Here is a 15,667-nt window from a genome sequence, read left to right as displayed (position 1 = left end):
TAACACGATCAGGCATCATGTCGGTAACGTGTTGATACTGTTCTTTAAACGCATTGGCCAAATCCTTCCAAGACCCTATTTTAGCTCGGGTTAATTGGTTATACCATCTGACAGCTGACCCCGTCAAGGTGGCCTGGAAACAATGAATTAATAGCCCATCATCCTTCACAAATCCTGTCATTATTCGACAAAACATGGTCAAGTGAGCAACATGACAAGTTTTTCCATCATACTTTTCAAATTCCGGCATTTTGAACTTTGGTGGTAATACTAAGTCTGGCACAAGACTTAATTCCTCTGCATTCATTCCGTCTTGAGAGCCCTGCTTTCCCATTTCTTTAAAAAACCCTTTGCACCAGTCCTTTAAATGCTCTGGTACTTCCGTTTTAGGTTTCTCCATTTCCTCAGGATCTACATCAATATACTCATAAGGACTGTTTTGAGGGTTAGTCGTGGCCATTTGAACCTTTACCGCTGAAGACCCTGCAGGATGCTCAACTAGCTTTTCAGGTGAGATAACTAGTCTCGGGGTAGACTCCTGCCTAGAAACTTCAACAGGGGCAGTGCTTGGTTCTTTAACTGTTTCAGTACGTAACCCAGACATCTTGGTCATCATCTCATTCATCATATTAGCCTGGCTTTGCAGGATTTGATCTATAATTGACTTTTGTGACTGATCCATCTTTGCCTGCCATTCTTGTTGTATTCTTAGTAAATCTTCTTGCATTTCTTTCTTTAATTGATCAAGCTTGGCATCCATGGCTCTACCTCGCGTGTGATAAGGATTGGAGTTTTTACTTGCCAGAATCGTCTGTCACATAACCCTTCGGAAATTAATTTTATTGTTTTTTTTTTAATTCGAATGCATATTATTGGTAATGTGCTATAAATGATACATTTTATTGGTGATGCATTATAAATGACGAATTTACTTATGCATAATGAATGATGCAAGTATGAAATGCAAATAAAAGGCGTTGACCCAAGCAGTAACCATTCGGAAATACTTTCATTGGATAAAAAGTTTCACTCATTACAAAGGAGTTCTATTACATATAAGGCCTAGCCCTCAGACTCAGCTCTACAATTTCATTCATAATGGCGATGATCTCCCTTGTATATTCAGAAACCGGATTTGTGCACAGTTGGATGATCTCCGCTCTATTGGCTAATTCGTTCATGTACCGAGCCACTTCACCCATTTGAGCAATAGCTTCCCCCATCATGCGCTCGCGTTCTTCTACCAAGGATCGATAATGCTCATATGTATTTTCCCATCCCTTATTGATGCGTTTGATTTCTTTTTCTAGACTGGTAATATGAATTCGACATTTCTGGAGTTCACCTTTCAATTCTCTGATTTCCTTCTGGAAGGATTTGTTTTCTTCGAGAGCAACTCTTAGGTCCACTGAAACAGGAGGAACTTGCACTTGCAGAAGGGATTGCTCAAGGTTCGATACATGACTTTTGAGCTCATCATTCATAGCTCGAGATTGGTTCATCTCATGTTCGAATCTCATCTGTAATTCTCCCATTTCTCCCGTGAGCTCATCTACTTGCTGACTTTTTGTAGAGAATCTCTGCATCCACGATCCAATCTCTGCCTGCTTTCTATCTAGGATTCGATTCCATCCCTGTCTCTCAGACCACATCTCTTCTTTCTTTTGCTTTCTTTCTTCTTCAAGCTCTAAAATTCTTCGATCTTTGTCCTCAAAGTCCTCAATTATACTATTCATCTCAGTTTTTAACCCCTGGACTTGATTCTTTTCTTCTTCTAATTCTTTCAAGCTGACTTCTCTTTCTTCCTGGAGTTTTTGAGCTCTACGAGCCTCAGCTTTATACTGCTTGATCAATTCCTTTTTATCGGCCTCTAGCTCGCATACTTTTGCTTTTCCATCTTCTATCTTCTTGATCTGACACTTGTTCTCAATTTCCAGACTTTTGATTCGCCGTCTTGCAGCTGCTAATTCTCTGGATCCAAGTCTCTTTCTCACTTGCTGCACCATTTGATAATCCTTTTTTAAGTCTTCTAAATCGGCTTCCACCTCCTCTTTCCGTTCTCTCATCATTATAAACTGTCTGGCATGAAATTCAGCCTCGATAGTCAACATGAAGTTTTCTCTCTCCATCTCTTCTATTTTCTTGGAATCTTTAGCCTTTTCCATTTCAAACTCAATTCTTTGGATTTCCAAATTCGAAGGGATATTTCTGATTTGTTCTTCTATTGACCTTGATCCCTCTCCAGATGTTAAAGGTATCTTATCATTTACCCTCCTGATTCTCCAGGCTTCATAATCAGGCGTCAAGATAACATCCGCTCCAATTACTTTAGTCCTAAAAGTCATTCTCCAAGAATCAGCCACATCTTTGATTTTCTTTCTATAATTGCCTTCTTTATAATCAAATTCAGCATCAGTCAACCCATGAGTCACAAGAACAAACTGTCGGGCACCGTACTGTCTCAATATCAACAAAGGAGCGTATCCCACTCCTCCCCATAGTCCCAGTAATATAATCCAGTCCAAATCTCCACACTTGAACAAGATTTGCGTATGCATCAGCCACGGTGTTTGCCATGCTATGTTTTGACTCTGTAGATTCCGGAAGAAATCAATCCATTGATCTTTCTGAGATACTTCAGGCCACTCCTTCGTAAGGTACTCAGCAACAGGAGAATAATCTTTCAAAAAACGATTATAGTTGACTTTTTCTTCCTTCCAGAAATGGCTTCTGATCCACACAGTAAGCAATTGAGCACAGCCCATAAAACGACCTCCCCCCAACCTTCTACATATATTCAAAGATCGGAAAGTTTCAACAAGAATCGCATGAACTGGATTCACCTCTCTTCCTAACTTCTCAACCAAATCGACTACTGCTAGCTCGATCAGCCCCAAATATTTTGGAAAGATTACCAAACCATATATACCCAAAGCAAATACATCTCTACGCACGTTTTCATCTACGTGTGCTTCAGCTATCTTTTGTAAGTGAGACCACGGCACTCCCTCACTTTCTCCCTTGCGTTGCAAGCGATCATTTACCCATTTGTCGCTTGTGCCCGAGATCTTTGCAAGCTTTGACTTAAAAGAAGGCCCTTTTATCGATCGGGAGTAAACTTTGTCCACTTTAACGCTTGGCAAATTCAACAGAAATTGGTATTCCTCGAGGGTTGGAGTCATGTCCTCTCGGTTGAATGTGAAACAACTATAGGCCGGATTCCAAAACTGTATTATGCTTCGCATGAGAACCGGATCTACCTTCACGTATATCAGATGAAATATATCTCCATAACTCTGCTGAAAAGCTTGCCTCTCAATAAGATTCCAACTTTCCCAAATTGTTTTCAATCCCTGAAGCTCATTCTGTTTTAAAGAAGCTGGTGTATAATCAGACAGATCTGACACGTAGTTCCCTGATAGACTATCTCCCTGCTCTTTCTGCTTGGCTTCGGACCAGTTCCTTACATCTGCTGGATTCACTTCTTTGTTTAGGAAACTCCTTTCCATCGTGAAAGTCTTTCCACTTTATCGATACTCACAGATCAATCGCCTTTTCTAATGATATGTCTATGCAGTATGAAAAAAACAAACAAAACAAACAAAACAGTTAGTTAAAACAATTGTATAAATTTAACCTAAAAAGATATGTAAAACGGGAAATAAATCTACTCCCTTTATGTATTATCTACCCGAATAATATTCCTCAAAAAGGGCCTACCCAAACATGCTTTCTACCCTCCTAAATTTATTTAATTAAATTCTAACTGCACCTAAATTCTATTTCACATGCTTTAAAAGAATAAATCTATTCTACACACTCAAAAATAAATAAATAAAATAAAAATAAAAAGGTTAGAGTAGGTTTCTCCATTGTGTACGCCTATTTTGGGTACCTATTGACGGACAGAGGTTCAGTATGACTCTACCTAGTGTGACCGTTCTATGGTTCATTATATGCATGGTTTCGGCTCTAACAGGAAAAAGGGACTCGAATTGTCCTTGATGTTAGTGCCCCCTTGGGCTGCCAAACCCTCAATCCTCACCCATTACAGGTTTCAAACGGACCGAGTTCAATTCGAGGGGATTCACTGCCTTGTACCCATACGAGGAATAAATTCCTACGAAGGTATAAGGTATGTATCCCATGGGTTATTTGCTAAAACTCATACGAAGAATAAATTCTTACGAGAGTAAAGCAATCACCCTAACTAATTTGGATCGAAGCTCATGTCTAGAGCTCATGTTATGCTAATGAAAGTGATGTGTGTGAGGAGAAACAAACAAACCTTTGACTCAAAAACAGGGAAAATAAAAAGATAACACTCAACGAGAACTAAGAAATATCTGAAAAAAAATGAAAACAATTAAAATGTTAGTATATAAAAATAAAGAGATAAAATAATAAATAAAAATTCAATACATAGATCATAGTTTTACTAAAGATTCAAACTTATAATTTCCACCATAACGACCATATATAAGCAACCGACAGCCTGACTCTCTAGTGTCCCCAGCAGTGTCGCCAAGCTGTCATAACCATTTTTTTTTAAAACAATTAAATATTATTTTTAAAAACAATTATGACTTTAATTTGGAAAATTTGGTGATTTTGGAATTGATTTGAATAAATATAGAAAAGAGTCGCCATCGACCTTTAGGTTAGGTGGGTCGAATACCTAAAAATATCTTTTAAAAACAATTTTAAGAAAAATAGTTTTTTAAGACAAAGATGGTATGCGTTTACCAAAGATTCAATTTAATGGATTCGGGAGTCGGTTACGTGTGAGGAAGGGTAAACACCCCACAGCGCCCAAAATTGGTATTGTATCACTTATATATAGTCATAAATGGTAGAACTTAAAGTTTGAATCAGAAGTAAAAATATGATCTATTTATTGAATATTTGTTAAAATAATAGAAATACTTCTCAAGATTTGCAATCCTCCAACGGGAAAGCTATCTCATCTATTTCTTATCTATAAAGTATATTCTATCTTTGAATTACCACTAAATAATATCGACATGAGTAGAAAATAAAATATGCTTAATTTATCTAAAACATGTATCGTTAATATTAACATAACAACCATTAATACAATAAAAAATATAAAAATAGAATAATAAATAAATTATGATCTATTTATTGAATATTAGTTAAAATAAAATAAAAAAACCCTTTTCTCGATAAGAAATCCCGAGATTTGCAATCCTCCGCCGGGAAAGCTACCTCGTCTATTTCTTACTTGTAAAGAATATTTTCTCTTTAAATTAAAAAAATAATGTCGAAAATTGACATAAAATGCATCATATTTTATTTTTCCAAAACATACATCACTCATATTAAGATTCAATGAAGAAATAATAATAAAGATTAAAATTTAAATATTAAACAATATGAACATCAAATAAATTAACAAAAAATAGAATAACAATAAAAATAATTTCTATAAGCTTGTAAAAGGAAGAATTTGCATTTTTTTTATCATATTATGTTTGAACGTCGTATAGGATTGCATCACTTCGATCAAGTGGTGCTTTCCACCCCATTCTACAAATTCATATTCTTGAAAAATATTTGAATGAAATTAACAACTAAGGAAATAAAATAGAAACAAATATGCTTGCAAATGACAAATAAAATATTTACAATATTAAATAAGAACATTTACTATATATGCATAAAGGATTGAAATGCAAACAATTAAATATTACAAACCAAACTAAAATACCAAAATAAATCATTTAAGGTACTAAAATGTAATTAACGGAAATTAAAAGGGCTAAAACGACAAAAGAATATTAGGGACTAAACTGCAAAAATACAGGAAGATAAAGGACCAAAATAGATATAATAGAAACTTTAGAAACCAAAATGGAAAAATTGAATTTTGGAAACTAAAACAGTAAAAACAGAATCTTCAAGGGCTAATCAGCAAAAACATGAATTTAAAATACTAAAATCAATAACAGAAAGTTAAAGGACCAAAATGCCAAAAACCAAAACTAAAGGACTAAACAGCCATTACAAAACAAACAGAACCCAAATATAAAACATTAAAAATACAAATACTAGAAACCAAAATAACTCAAAAATATTATTAAGGACTAAAATAAAATGAAAGTAAAACAAGCAAGCCATATTCAGCTTTTAACCCAATATATAAAAGTAGTGATCAAAATGCATTCAGAATCAAAACACATGGATTATAAACATAAATGAAACATGTATTTCTTTTACATAGTAAATAGTGACTAAAATGAACCAACAATAAACTATAATGCACATGTATAAATAAATTAAAGTTTGATAGCTCAAACACAAATATAACCACATAAATATTTAAAAGCAAATAATGACGAAGATGTAACAAAAATAAAATAAAAGCTCAAAATGAAATGATGAAATTTCATTAAAGTGGTAAGATTACAACCATTACACAAGCTACAGGGACCTTAACTGTGATTTACCCATAAATGTTAAGAACATGCGTGCAAGATTACAGAGGTAAGAGGACCAAATATGCTATTAGCCCTTAATCCCATCACTCGATCTCCCTCTTGCTTTAAAACGACGTCGCTCGACGTCTGAAATATAACCCTTTTAAGGGTTATTTTGAAACCCTAAAATCATTTGCTAGCTCCCCAATTTCCTCAGCCGTTTGGCTATCCCTCTCCCTTCTCATATTTCCTTCTCCCTTCGCCTAAAACAGAGGCCCTAACTCCCCGGCCAACGTAGAACGGTGGCCACGGGGAGTAACCCAAACCCAGAGAAGGTTCTCTACGCCCTTAGAGCTACCCACTACGCTGACCTAATACCCAGATAAACCCTTTAATTTCGAACCCAACAAGCCCCAGAAAATAGACAAGTTTTTTTTTACCTTCGGTGAGGGACGCTTGGCTCCGATGAAGCAACGGTGGTGGTCGAAAAAAGGGTAAGATTCTCACTCTATCTCTCTTTTATTTGGTTCGAATGGATGCTTCCTTTTTTTTTAAATGTTCTCTGTGTTTTTTTTTTCACCGACCCCTCTCCATTTTCTCTTCTTTGGTCTTTTATGTTTGCTTGCATGTGGATTTCTGGTGAGATGATGATGATATCTAGGAAAAATAGGGGATGGGTCTCACTGACTTTGCATGATTACATCCCGATTTTTCGGGATTTCTTGTGTACTTGCTTGATTTTATTTGATTTTTTCTTTGAATCACTGACTGATGGATTATTTTTCATCCACTGTTGATGATGAACTTGACTTGAGAGATGCTCGGTGGCTTGGGTTGGCTCGATAGCAACTCACGCGGCTCAGGAATGACCGGTGAAGATCAACGTGCGGCTGGGGATTGGAAGAGGCGGCGTGGCTGCTCACTTGGTTTAGGGTTTAGGTTATCTACTGGATTAGGCCAGTGATTTGGGTTCCAGTGGGCTTCTGGTTTGGGCTTCGGGATTTGATTAGGGTTGGGTACTTGTAAACTGGTTGGGCTTCAGGTTTGGGCCTCAAGATTGGCCTGCAAGACGTAAATTGTAATTAGTAATAATAATAATAATAATAATAATAATAATAAAATAAAAAATAAAAAAAATCAATATAAAAGACCCGGACAAAAACGGGCGTCTACACTACTATTGATAGGACCTACAATCTATAACATTGATTTTATGGTAATCGACATCCATATGACTTATAATTGTCTGCTTGGAAGATCGTGCATCCATTCTACAGGAGCGATCCCTTTGTCCTTGAACCAAAAACTGAAGTTTTTCATTGACGAACAACTTATTAGTCTTGAGATCAAGGAAGATATCGTTGCTTTTATAACAACATATGTCCTTTATATTTAGGGATGTAAAATCGGGTAATCGTTCAGGTTTCAGTCGGATCCTGTCAGGTCGGGTAAAATCGGATACAAGACAGGTCAGATAAATTTGATGCTTCGACTCGGATCAGGTCGGGTCCAGGTCAAATCAGGTCGGGTCATTTTCAGGTTGATTTGACACCATGTACAGTTTGGGTTAATTTCAGTTCGGATCGATGCCAGTTCAGGTCAAAATAGTTCAGGTCTGGAGCAGTTAAAAAACATGTTAATTCAGGTTCGGATGGACTTCAGGCGGATCTCGTTCAGATCGGGTAACATCATTAACAGATAAAATTCAAGTCGGATCTCTATCATATACAGATTGAGTTCAAATCGAGTTAATTTTTATGTTTGGATTAATTATTTTCGTCTTTCGCGAACGTTAAATTGCAATTTGTAATTGTATATGATTTAGAGTAAATTACTAAGAATATAAATAATCATGGTTCAATTTTATGAAAAAATACAAATTTAAGAATTAAATTGAACAAATATGAAATTACAAATTAAAATTTAAATAAATTAAACAACACACATTGATGAGGGATCAAATCGAAATAATTTTAAATTGTTAGGTTGAAATTAATACAAAAAGTACTAAATTATACCCATTTAAAAAGTTATGGGCCAATTAAAAATATAAATAAGTAATAAGTATGTGTCAATTTCAGATGCAAATATAGTTTGGAGGACTAAATTGAACAAAAATGAAATTACAAATAAAAATTTAAATAAATTAAACAACACAAAGGGATCAAATCGAAATAATTTTAAATTGTGAGATTTAAATTAATACAAAAAGTACTAAATTATACACATTTAAAAAGTTATGGGCCAAGTAAAAAATATAAATAAGTGATAACTATGAGCCAATTAATGTATATATATATGGTATATATGGTTTAAGGTTTAGGGTTTATGATTTCAGGTTAATTTATGGAATTATATATAAATTATATAGTTTATAGATAGTAGTATTTAAACTATATATAAACAATATAAACTAAGTTATATTATATGTAAACTATATATACTATATAATTTACATATGAACTGTATGTATAAACTATATAAACTATGTAAACTGTATAGTTTATGTATGACCTATATATATAGTTTATCAGTGAACTATATAAACTGTTTATATAGTATATACTATATATATGAACTATAGTTTACATATGAACTATATATATAAACTATATAAACTATTCAGTTTACATATGAACTATATATATAAACTATTCAGTTTACATATGAACTATATATATAATATAGTTGATATTTATATATGAACTATAGTTTACATATAAACTATATAGTTTATATACTAACTATAGTTTACATATAAACTATAGTTGATATTTACATATGAACTATATACACTATATTTAAAAAATTGAAAACAAAATTATAATATATATATAATATAAGTTTATATATAAACTATATTTATAATATAAACTATATAATATTTATTAGCTATATATATAAATTATGTTTATATGAACTATATATATAAACTATATATGTATAAACTATAAAAAAATATATAGTTTATAAATTATAAATTATATTAATATAGTATATATATGTATGTATAACTAATATAAGTAATCTATACGATATATATATATATATATATATATATATATATATATATATATATATATATATATATATATATATATATATATATATATATATATATATATATATATATATATATATATATATAGTTTATAGAAATACTATACATAAACTATATAAAGTAATAAAGTATATAATTTAATAAAACCCTAAACCCTAAACCCTATACATAAACAACAGTTAATATATGCAACCTATAATATATGTATACATGTAAACTATATATGTAACTTATAGTATATGTATGTATAAACTATGTATAGTATATATAAACTATATATATATATATATATATATATATATATATATAACCTATAGTATATGTATATATACAATCTATTTATATGTTATATAAACTATATATGTAAACTATAGTTTATAAACAATAATTTATATTAATGTACTATATATTTTATACTTTATAACCTATTGTATATAATTTATAAATTACAGTTTATATTAATGTACTATATAGTTTATATTAATGTTAATTATCTTAACTATGATTTATATTAATATAATATATAGTTTATAAACTATACTATATAATTTATAACATATAGTTTATATTAATATTAATTTTATATACTATATTTTATATTAATATTAATTACAAATTATAAACTATATTATAGTAATATAAGTTAATATTAATATTAATTATAATATATAATTATTTAATATTAATTAAAAATATTTTATTAATATAGGCGCCAAAAGTAACCACTTTATTTCTCCCGCCTCTTCCCGGCAAAACCCTCCCTCATTTATTTTCGGTCTCTCTTCTTCCCCACTCAGCATCCAAAATCTCTCCCTCTCAATATCCAAAATTATGTTTCCCTCGTTTTCCCTCTTCTTCCCTCTTCTAAGCAAATGAAAAGCTTAGAGAGGCTGTTGTGGCACAAAAGCGAGCTGAAGAGAGCTCTGAGATCGAGAAATTCCGAGCTCTTGAGTTGGAATAGGCGGGGATTGAAACTGCTAGAAAGAAAGATGCTGAATGGGAGAAAGAGATCGAGTCCATGAAGAAACAGAATACTTTGGATGTGGCTGCGCTTCTCTCAACCACTGAGGAGCTTGAAAAGGTGAAGCAGGAATTCTATGCAACTTGTGATGCAAAGAATCAAGCGTTGAGTCATGCTGATGATGCGACCAAGATTGCTGAAACCCATGCTGAAAAGGTGGAGATTCTTTCAGCAGAATTGGTTCGATTGAAGTCCCATGCTGATAAACGATGTCTAACGAGCCTTAAGGTGGAAGGATGTTCTAATTTGGGGGGCTTTTTCCTCTCTTCATCAAGTCTATCTACTCTCTGGCTTTCTGATCTCTATTCCATTTCTAAGATGGTAACTTTTTCATCGGGTTCTTTTTGTATTTTTAAGTCCAAACCTTTTGGTGCGTGCGAGTGAATTTGTGGTTTATATGTTTCTTCTATTGTAGGTTTTTAACTGTCCCAATTTGAAAGAGATATGCTTAGATTTTTCTCGCCAAGAAAATGATACTACTGATCTTACAACCATGGTTGATGGTATGGGCAGAAGTTGTCCCAAGTTGCAAAACATACACATTGCATCGCTTCGGCTTTCACATGCTGTTGTTCTTTTTCTTGCAGCTACTAATTTGAGGTTTGTTAAACCTTTTGGTCTATGCATTCATTTTAATTATGTATAATTTTTGAATCTATAGGCATTGCTTTGCTTTTTCAGAAATAGTAGTGATTAATGGACTTGCTCCGTTCAGTTTTCTAGCAATGCCATCTTAATTTATAAGCTTGCAAATTCGATTCTGAACTCCAACATGAGTAGTAGAAATGGTGAGATTGACCTGCATGAACAATCCTATATGATTTCAAAGATAATCCTGTTTAATTTTGAAGAATTTGTAAAAGATCTAGCGCTGGGTAAAAAAATATTTAGCTGATGTCTATAGGAAAAAACATGTTGTGCTATGTGGGAAAGGAGAGGGTGGAAAGGACATTGTATTATTTTAGAAAGCGTGTTGTCAAAATTGTCTGCAGAACCTATTTCATGTTAAGTTATCCTAATTTTCGTAAGAGGCAGATAACATTTTGTGTGGCTCTCTTTCAGAATATTTTTGTAAGTTGGTGTGGCTGTTCTAGTGATCTTCCATGCGTATCTTGTTATTAAGTTCATTACCATTTGTTTCTCAATTCCAGGTTTTCCTCTGCTTTGGAAACTCGGTGGCTTCAACCCGATTTTTGTTGCAAGATGAATTCAATATTCAAACAACAAAATGTGACAATTGCATTATTGTAATCTATCCCTTTCTTCATCCAATGCATCTTAATTACATTTGTACTCGTTGGTCATTGATTAAACATATCATCACATGATGTTTAGGGTTTTATGTTTTGCCTGTAACAAATTGCCTGCATATTTTCCATAGTTGCAATGATTGTTGGGAGTGGTGAGATTCAAGATGCAGCACAGTTACTGAACTGTTTGGCCGATATGGTTTATTGCACGTTAAGTATTCTGTTCCATTCACCCCACTTATCTGAAGCTATTTTTTCCTAAAGATGATACGCTGACGTTAAGTATTTTGTTCCATTCACCCCACTCATTAGTTTAATAAAGGTTGTCTATTGGTTAGGGGCTTGCGAATGCTTTCACTTGTTCTTGGCATCACCGATGCATCTGTTGCTGCTGTTGCTTCAAGCTATTCTAGATTAGAATTGCTTGATCTAAGTGGGTATGTTTTGCTCCAGCTTTAATTAATTTTTTCGTTTATATGTGCTGGTTTGAAGGGATTACTTTTTATTAGTTATTCTTTGGCTAAATATTCTCCATGCTTGCTGCTTCATTTCAGGTCTAGCATCAGTGATAGTTATTCTGATCAAAATTCTGACAGTGAAGTTCCAAATGTATTGAACAATAAATTGCACCTTATGTGCCAGAAGCTTATCATCAAACACAGCCGACTAAAGAAACTCAGCTTATGGGGTTATTCTGGCTTAGATGTGAGCTCTTTTAGTCCTTAATCTCGAGTATGTTTCTAGTTGCTTCTCAATATCCTATGCCGTTCTTATTTGTTGAATTCCAATGCAGGCTTTATGTTTGAATTGTAAGGGTTTGGTAAAGTTGGAAATGTTTGGCACTGTTGGCCATCGTATTCCCTTTGACTTTACCACTTATTGTATGTTTTCTTAATGCAGGATGCTTGCTGAATTGATGCAATGATGCTTGTTGAATTGGTACATTGATGCTTGTCGGTTGCTGCTGTCTATTACTCACTAATGCTTTGTAAATTATTGTTGTTGGTCTGACTTAAATCAATTTTTGAACCTTATAAATTCTTATTTAAATAGTTACTCATGTGGAATTATGTTGGTGGTATTTTTGGCTTTTAAAGCTAGAAAGTTGCCCATAATTAAACATATTGACATCATTTAGGTATAAACTGGTAGTACAGTTAGACTTTTAGCCTTGTAAAACTTTAGCTATAAGATCTGAGATCATTTATTCTAACATAAATTTATTTTGTTTAGTTGATTTTATTATAATTTTAGTATTTTCAAGTGTAATAAAATTAACTTCATTTATAAATTTTTTGTTTTAGTATTTGTAATGTTATTCAAGTTTCAAATCTTTAATAAGTTCATCATTTCAACTAATATATTTTTATTTTTAAAATTTCAAGTTAAGTTATACTTAAATTATTAATCAATTTTAACATTAAAAATAAATTAGATTTATGAATATTTTAACTCAATTTATATAATTTAATAAAATCATGTTCAATAAGATAATATTTAAATTTAATTTAGTGATTATAAATAAAATTTATAATATAAGAATTATAAATAATATAAAGAATTAGAATTAATATAAAAATCAAATTTATACTATACAAATTATAATTAATATAAAAACTAAATTTCAAAAAGTAATCATATTAATTTAATTATCATAAGTTTATTATAAATTTAAAATAACATAATTATATTAATTGTAATTTATTACTTATAAGTGTGGACAATATTAAATCATTTTAACAACATGTCGGATCATTTACAGGTTGAGTTAATTACAGGTCAGGTTCATAACAGGTTAGGTTGAAAACATGTCGGATAATACCTGTTATTTACCAGGTCAATCTCGGGTTCGGGTTTATATCAGTCGGATGCAGTTCGGGTTCGGGTATCATATTTTTCGGTTCAATTCGGGTTCAGGTCATTCTCAGGTCGGGTGCAGGTTGGGTTCGGATCTACAATTTACAGGCCCGACTCGGGTTCATGTCAACACCAGTTTCAACTCGAGTCGGTTTCGGATCACCACAGCGCAGTTCAAAAACAGTTGACTCGAGTCGGTTTCAGTCAGTTTTACAAGTCGGGTCAACTTTTTACACCCTACTTATATTGAAAGAAATGAAGATGCCCTAGAGTGCTCTTTTTGGGTCCTAAAATTTCACTACGACAGCCATGTGAGAGACGTTGGGAAGGGTGGCCAAAATAGGAAAATGTCTCGGTAAGAGTTTGCAATGGATCTTTCGTCCCAAATCTGTCAAAATGAAGAGGGACCAATTTGGGCTTGGATTTAAGCTCAACTTCCAGCAATGAAACCAAGAACTGAAGAAGAGGAGAGAAGCAATAAAAGACATATTAAAAGGAGAGGATATTCATTGGGAATGAATGTATTTTCCTCATTTAAAAGACATTTTCAACTATGGAGGGATGTATGATGTGGAGCAATAGTTAATTAATGCAATCAAAGATGGGCAACAGATAGAATGTCAGGACATTTTAATCTGGAATGCAAGGAGTTACTCAAATATGAAAGCGTTGCGGTTGGTTTAATCAAAGAAATTGAATTGGAAGAACCTGTAATTTGAAATCTGGTCGTCGAGTTAAAGACATTAAAAATAACGTTTAATGGGAGGTAACTCATTTTAATTTAATTTGCTTAAATCGTTTTTGATTTATATTCGTTGTTTTAATTTGACATTTTACTTATTTCTAATTTTAATTTTTTAGGTACCCATTGTTTCTGATTAAGTTCGATTGAAGCTGAGAGTAAATCTGGTACAAATAAAGCTCGAAATCCTTTCTCTGGACGTGATTATCGCAAGAAAGCAGGCAACAACTCCATCACCCATTATACGCAATGTTTCATTAAATAGTTTGCGTTAGCATATCTCACAAGGGGCAGGCACATGTTAGCTAAACCCATGACCCTTATTTTCATGCTTGCCGCCCAATTCTATACCATTCCCCCCAAAGCCAACACCCTTTTGCCTCTACTTTGACCTGCCGCCAAGGTTTATTGTTTAATTGCTAGCTGTTCATGTTTTCTACTGTTTTGAGTGTTTTTACATGTTTTATGTGCAGAATGATAGTTTCTGGAAAAATGTTCTAAAAAGGGCAAAAAAACTACTTTTTATTCTGGAATCAAAACTAGAATAGTAGGCATGAAATCGGGCATAAAATTCTGACGTGGTAGTGAGTCAACAGTTTCGAAAAGGTCAAGTCAGCATCCAGTCAGCAAGTTTCTGGAAGACGTGCGGACGATTGAGCAATTCAAATTTAAGAAATAAGATTTATCTTTTAGGATAAAATTCAAAAAATGTTAAGATTTATATTATATAATTTATTTGATTTATTTTTAGCATTTCTAGGGGTTTAGAAGGCTATACCCATCTCGGGTAAGCCATTTGGATCATTCAATATCTCGAATCATCATAATTCTCTTGTTTTTTTTTTCTTTTTTTTAGTTTTATTAAAATTTTCTTCTACTTTCTCTGTTGTTTTTTTAAAGTTTTTATTTTTAAAATGCAAAGTATAACTTTTGTCATGCTTAGCTAATTTTCCTTTTTAGACGTGGGTAAAAGCGATGAGTCAATTATGACGAGAGAATTAAATAACACTTCAATAACTTCGAAATTTCTCTCTCATTCTCTGCGCTTATTTTTATAAAATCAAAACAATTTTACAAAAATAAAGATTAACTTTGGTCTTGATTATTGTTGTGATTATATATGTGGAAGGATCAACTCAAAACACATTCGACTTCCTAGGAACACAATTTAACAAGATTGCCTTGTTATGTGGAAATTGATATTGGGGAAGTGATTATTGAAATATCTTGTCCAAATTGGTTGCAAATGCGCTTGGATCTTGATCATTATCAAGATTGCCTTGGTTTGATTAATTT

At 32.7% G+C, this 15,667-nt stretch overlaps 1 long non-coding RNA gene across 1 annotated transcript; it reads right to left on the bottom strand.

The window, feature by feature from the left end:
• Positions 1-1,417: 1,417 nt before the first annotated feature.
• On the bottom strand, positions 1,418-10,714 carry LOC120129757. Its single transcript, XR_005516783.1, has 3 exons — positions 10,606-10,714; positions 3,924-3,928; positions 1,418-1,429 (listed from the first exon to the last, which is right to left on the bottom strand). It is a non-coding gene; the product is annotated as an uncharacterized LOC120129757 (long non-coding RNA).
• Positions 10,715-15,667: the final 4,953 nt, after the last annotated feature.

The sequence above is a fragment of the Hibiscus syriacus genome, unplaced genomic scaffold (assembly GCF_006381635.1).
Source record: "Hibiscus syriacus cultivar Baekdansim isolate YM2019G1 unplaced genomic scaffold, ASM638163v2 tig00110503_pilon, whole genome shotgun sequence".
NCBI lineage: Eukaryota > Viridiplantae > Streptophyta > Magnoliopsida > Malvales > Malvaceae > Hibiscus > Hibiscus syriacus.
The sequence above is the reverse complement of the archived record's forward strand: the minus strand, read 5'-3'. Positions and strand labels throughout refer to the sequence as shown.